Source organism: Oncorhynchus nerka, linkage group LG2 (genome assembly GCF_034236695.1).
Source record: "Oncorhynchus nerka isolate Pitt River linkage group LG2, Oner_Uvic_2.0, whole genome shotgun sequence".
NCBI classification, from domain to species: Eukaryota; Metazoa; Chordata; class Actinopteri; order Salmoniformes; family Salmonidae; genus Oncorhynchus; species Oncorhynchus nerka.
The window spans coordinates 79522366-79528993 of record NC_088397.1 but is presented as its reverse complement, the minus strand read 5'-3'; positions in this window follow the sequence as shown (position 1 = coordinate 79528993).

The following is a 6628-nucleotide window of genomic DNA, read 5'->3' as shown; positions in this document are numbered from 1 at the left end:
TGTTGAAAGATGCCAAAGCAACCAATCAAAAAACCACCAAGAAACACAACAAAATCTACAAAGGTGTCTGCATGGAGAGAGTCTCTTCCATGAATGTGGAAGAGGTCTATTTATCCTGGGACACACCGGGACCAGGTGTTTCCCATGTAGCTGACGACCCTCCCAACCCGCCCACCGACATCCTAATAAGGAAACAAGAACAAAGAGAGAATAAGGCAGACAGAGTGGGGGGGTCGTCACACTAGTAAAACTGACTATCCTACCGATCCTCGACTTCGGCGATGTCATCTTCAAAATAGCTTCCAACACTCTACTCAGCAAACTGGATGCAGTCTATCACAGCGCCATCCGTTTTGTTACCAAATCACCTTATACCACCCACCACTGCGACCTGTATGCTCTCGTTGGCTGGCCCTCGCTACATATTCGTCGCCAGACCCACTGGCTCCAGGTCATCTGGAAGTCTATGCTAGGTAAAGCTCCGCCTTATCTCAGTTCACCGGTCACGATAACAACACCCACCCGTAGCACATGTTCCAGCAGGTATATCTCACTGAACATCCCCAAAGCCAACACCTCATTTGGCTGCCTTTCCTTCCAGTTCTCTGCTGCCAGTGAATGAAAGAATTGCAAAAATCGCTGAAGTTGGAGACTTTTATTTATATCTGAGCAGCTAACCGATCACTGTAGCTGTACATAGTCCATCTTTAAATAGCCCATCCAATCTACCTACCTCATCCCCATACTGTTTTATTTTATTTACTTTTGCACACCAGTATCTCTACTTGCACATCATCATCTGCTCATTTATCACTCCAGTGTTAATCTGCTAAATTGTAATTATTTGCTCCTATGGCCTATTTATTGCCTACCTCCTCATGCCGTTTGCACACACTGTATATAGACTTTCTTTTCTCTACTGTGTCATTGACTTGTTTGTGTTATTGGCTTGTTTATTGTTTACTCCATGTGTAACTCTGTTGTTGTCTGTGTCACACTGCTTTGCTTTATCTTGGCCAGGTCGCAGTTGCAAATGAGAACTTGTTCTCAACTAGCCTACCTGGATAAATAAAGGTGAAATATATATATATATTTTTTAAAGCATCGAGACATTAATCTCACATTTCTTTTAGACTAACATGTAGTTTTCAACAGCGAAGGTTTGTATAAACCTTGTTGTCTGTTTCTGACATTTGCAACATTGTTTCAATATTCAAATTAGATCTCCAGCATTCCCATAGTAATGAACGTGTCGGGAGTCAGGATGAGAGAGCAGGCAGCGTTTCTCAGCCAGTCGAAATCATGAATCAGCTGGCATCATATTTTAATGGATATTTTCAAAGAAATGTTCATTGAAAAAAGGTGTGCAGCTAGTTTGCAGTATTTCCAGCTTCAGTTGGAAGTGATTGTGTTGGCTAGCTCCTCTGAACAACAGTGACCTGACGAGAGAGCATATTTTCTATGCCAGGTGAAATCGCGCCTCATTAGCTCATTGTTATGGATGTATCCAAATAAATGTCACTAGAAAACTGCTTAAACAAATGCAGCTACTCTTGTTATTCTGGCTGCACTGTTTGGTGTGACTAAGTTAGCCATAGTTGGCTTGCTAGCAAGCAAGAGATAAAAACGTTACCAGCCAGTATGGCAATGGAACATGCAGAACAAACATCTGGGTTGCGTCCACAGATACAGAACAAAAAGGCTGAACGACTGAGTCGAGTCTCTGGGAACCGAACCGATAGAACAAATGACTAGCCGGTTTGGGTAGCAAACTTAGATTTGTGTCGGGACTATATATTTTGCAAACATGAAATAGTATGAATAAATTCATAAAAATAAAGTTCATGAAAATATGTTAATCATTATTTGAATATGTTGGTAAGCCGTTGAATAAAAGTGATAATGCCTTGAAGCCAATGTTTGGAGGATATGTTGGCACGGTTTGCCGGCCCTCGTCTTTGTCTCGGGTCTAAACACCTGTGCCAATATATCCTCCAAACACCAGCTTCTCGGGCAATATTACTTAAATAAAAAACACATAAAGGCTTCATAATTCCTAAAGGTCATGTTAACTGACTGATATTATCTCATAACAAAACGTAGGATCTCCTAATTTCTGTGTTTATTCCAAATCCCTATTCATTCCCCCAAAACAATTCCCATAGGGATGGCTGAACGAACCAGAGGTAACTAATTTCCGGGTTTTAGGATTACAAGCTATTTTTTAAATATTTTTTAAATTAAAAATGTAACCTTTATTTAACTAGGCAAGTCAGTTAAGAACAAATTCTTATTTACAATGACGGCCTACCAAAAGTCAAAAGGTCTCCTGCGGGGACGGGGGTCTGGGATTAAAATAAATAAATGCAATATAAATATAGGACAAAACACACATCACAACAAGAGAGACAACACTACATAAAGAGAGACCTAAGACAACAAAATAGCAAAGCTGGTGAGCTCTATTCCAAATGGATCACTAGACTATACACCCTTGTGGAGATCTGAGAAGACTTGATTGCTGTAAGAAACATTGTGAAACTTCCCTCTAGCCTATCAGAGGGCAAGGGGGAGCTATTACAATTTTTACATTTACATTTGAGTCATTTTTTATTTATTTGACCTTTATTTAACTAGGCAAGTCAGTTAAGAACAAATTCTTATTTTCAATGACGGCCTAGGAACAGTGGGTTAACTGCCTGTTCAGGGGCAGAACGGCAGATTTGTACCTTGTCAGCTCGGGGGTTTGAACTTGCAACCTTCCGGTTACTAGTTCAACTCGCTAACCACTATTTAGCAGACACTCTTATCCAGAGAGACTTAAAGTTAGTGCATTCATCTTAAGAAAGCTTAAGATACCACATGTGACATCTTCTCTGGTCTCCACAAGTGCATAGGGTCTAGGGGCCCATTTGGGATTGGCCATATATTTTTGATGGCCGTTGCAGTTTCATTCTTCACTTAAAATACACAACACAGAAAAACATGCAGTCCAAAGGTTCTTTTAGAAGACAAGAATGTTCCCATGCTCCTGCTATCCCCTATGCTCTAAAAACACCAGGTTTCCTGCTGATAGGGTCGTGCTCTGGGACAAGCTCTCACCTGATTGGATGAGAAAACAAATCCAAAAAGCAGGCTGTTTGTCTCAAGGAGTAGTTCACATATTTGAGAAATAATCGACTTAATCTAAAGATTAGTCTGATTAGTTATCTTTATTAAGATGCAATAAGACAGATCTGATTCCCAATCAATAAACATCCTATTGGGATGAGTACACAGTATATGGGAGAAATATTATTTTAAGGCTCTATCACACTATAGGAAAAAGAGATTGCTTCAGAAAACATGCTCACACGCTTATATATATATATTCCTGCTTGTGTGAATGTCTGACTCTCTCAACTCACACAAATTGACATGCTGCACACACACGCATATACACTGAGAATAACAAATATTAAGAATACCTTTTCTTTCCACGACATAGACTAATCAGGTGAATCAAGGTGAAAGCTATGATCCCTTACCGATGTAACTGGTTAAATAAACTTAAAATCAGTGTAGATGAAGGGGGGGAAGACCAGTTAAAGAAGTATTTTTAAGCCTCGAGACCATTGAGACATGGATTGCGTAGGTGTGCCATTCAGAGGGTGAATGGGCAAGACAAAAGATTTAAGTGCTTTTGAACAGGTATGGAAGTAGATGCCAGGCGCACAGATTTGTGTCAAGAACTGCAACACTGCTGGGTTTTTCACACTCAACAGTTTTCCGTGTGTATCAAGAATGGTCCACCACCCGAAGGACTTTGACACAACTGTGGGAAGAATTGGAGTCAACATGGGCCAGCATCCCTGTGGAACACTTTCGACACCTTGCAGAGTCCATGCCCCGATGAATTGAGGCTGTTCTGAGGGTAAGGGGGTGGGGGGGTGCAAATGTTTGGTGTACTCAGTGTATATACCCACAAACCAACACACATACAGTGATCGCATGCACACACACACTGGGTTGGATACTTACTAGCACAGCTTAGGCTCTGTTTGTAAAGGCCCCAGATTCATTCTCCACACAGGTCGCACCATGTGATCTGGGTGTAGCTGCAAGGCTGGAAGTCATGTCCCTTCCCACCCTGCCCTGTGAACAACGAGGGCCCCTCAACTCTCACACTGTCCCCCACCAGCTGGACCACCTGGCTGGACCTCTGGGAATCTCTCACCTGCCTGGGAGTCAGGGATGCTGCTGGGGGCAGAGCGGCTGGTGGTTCCGGTGCCAGCTCAATGCGATCATTTAGGCTGAGATCTTTCAGCTCAATCAGCTCACACTTGGAGATCCCGTTGACCCAGGCAAACACCCGGGCAATGGCCTGTGGGGACTCACTGCCCATGGTTAGCATGGACTACACCTACACCTGGTCCATGCAGCGAACTCAGTCTCGCTGTTATTAATCCGTCCACGGACCATCGCAGCATCCGTATTTTAAGCCTTGATCATGTCAGATGATGTCTATCTTGCAGAGAAAGTGTTGGCTGTGAAGCTATCTTCGGCATGATGAGCAGTGTGCCAGAACACGTGTCAGCTGAACAACATCTGCTCTTGGAGTCCTCTTCAGGCTCTGTCACAGACCAGCCAGGCTTTCTAAATCAGAGGGAATTTGAAAAATAAATCTTTCTACAGGAGTTCTATAATCACAATCAGACTTCATCACATCCCATTATTCTGACTGCTGTCTATACTTGGAACAGAAAGACAGAAGATGAACCAGCTGACTGCACTCATTCCTTTCACCATGCCATTCGCAGACTTCATTTTCATCCACCAAAACTAGAGAAAGATTTAAATTCTCTTTAACAGTTCAACAGCAAGAAAAGTAGTTGGTAGAATACAGCTGGCTCTGGCTACATATGAAATATAGCCTACAAATGGAAAAAAAAATAGATTAATATTTGTTAGCCAAAACCAAGATTATATATAAAATGTGGGACAAGTTGACTAGTTTAATCTTGCACGAGAGCACAGCAGAGAGCATAGCTTTCACGTGACAGCGAATGAGGAAGATATTTCAGACATTCAATGGAAACTTTTGACATGACAGAAACATGACAACATGACAGGCCATCTGTATTCATGTGACTGTTGGGAAAGAGGCACTCATCGGGGATTGACATGAGGAAAAAATTATCCATGACTATACAGACTGTAGACAAAAAGGCACTATTCTACTAGGGAATGCATACAATTGAGAGGTTGAATGACAATAGCCTATCTATTGCTATTCTAAGCATGTGCAGTATGCTCATTTAGGTTTTAACTCCTGGAATAGAATAAAGGATTTCCTTCACTCTGAATTGAAAGTGATATATCTTAGCTAAAAGAGCAGCCCTGACAAAGGTCGACCCCTTAGACCCCCTAGCTGTGACCAAGTCAAGTGCAACTATAATATTTTTGATATTAGGAATGCAGTTGTTGGAGTTGGAACGATTGTGTCCCCTATAGCGTAATGTATTGACAAGAATAAGAACAGGCGCTGCACGGTCACACCTCGCCAACTGGGTCACCACTACGTGTAGCTCAGCAACAACTATCCACATTGGTTACAAATTAGTTCCACAGACTCGACCATGTTTAACAGTTTAAAAAATCTATAGGATAAAAAGGAAAGCCTATAGTGTATATTGGTGTTAAATTGTAATTTACCATTGGAGATGTCATCACATCGTTTCTTTAAACGCAATTTCACACTAGGCTATAGATATATATATATTCCAGAACATCACTATTCTCGATGACAATGTTAATAACGACCAGTTAACCACCCGTTTTAATCCGATGGCTCTCTGAAACCGGGTGAGTTACCCAGTTTCAGTGACACCGCGCGCGACCCACCATGATGCACCACAAACTTTACGTTCGTAAAATATGATTTTGGAAGTCTGCTCACCTCTCTTTGTGTTCACCTCCTCATCATTGGTTACGTATTAACCGTGGGCAAATGTTGACTGGGGTCCAAGGTTTAGGGCAATAGATTCGTTTTTTTCTCCCCCCAAAACTGTCAATCTCATCAATGTTTGCGCATGCACACTGTCGTCGAGAGATTACTGATGCCTAATCCAGTCCTGTTTCACGTCGTTCCCCACTCATCCGTTTACCCGGATAGCTTCTTCTCCATCAAACAGAGCAGAATATTTCTACATTTACTACTTCCAAAGGCTACAAATTCCTGGATTAAAAAAAAAAAAATGTAATTGTTCACATGAAACAAGTTGCAAGTACATGCCAATAGAAAGCTGTCCAGAGCTGAAGGTGCTGAAATCGATCAGCAGAAAGGTCTGAGAGAAAGTAAGACAGTCCATTTAATGAGATGTGATATTAAAATACTAGACTAGGTATGTAATTTTGAATATTAAAATATGAATCAGATATGATATTCCAAGACAGTGTGTAATTTCCAATTCACCAAATGCCCTATAGAGAAGTTGGCTGTCTGACTGATTAAATATGAACATGTTCAATGTTTTGGAGATCACCCGAAGAGAATCCTCGGGTTAGAAATATGGAGCCATGTTCTCCAAAACACACAGTGGAGATGTAAGCAGAGACGTTAGGCTATATTGTATGAATTTTAAAGGCA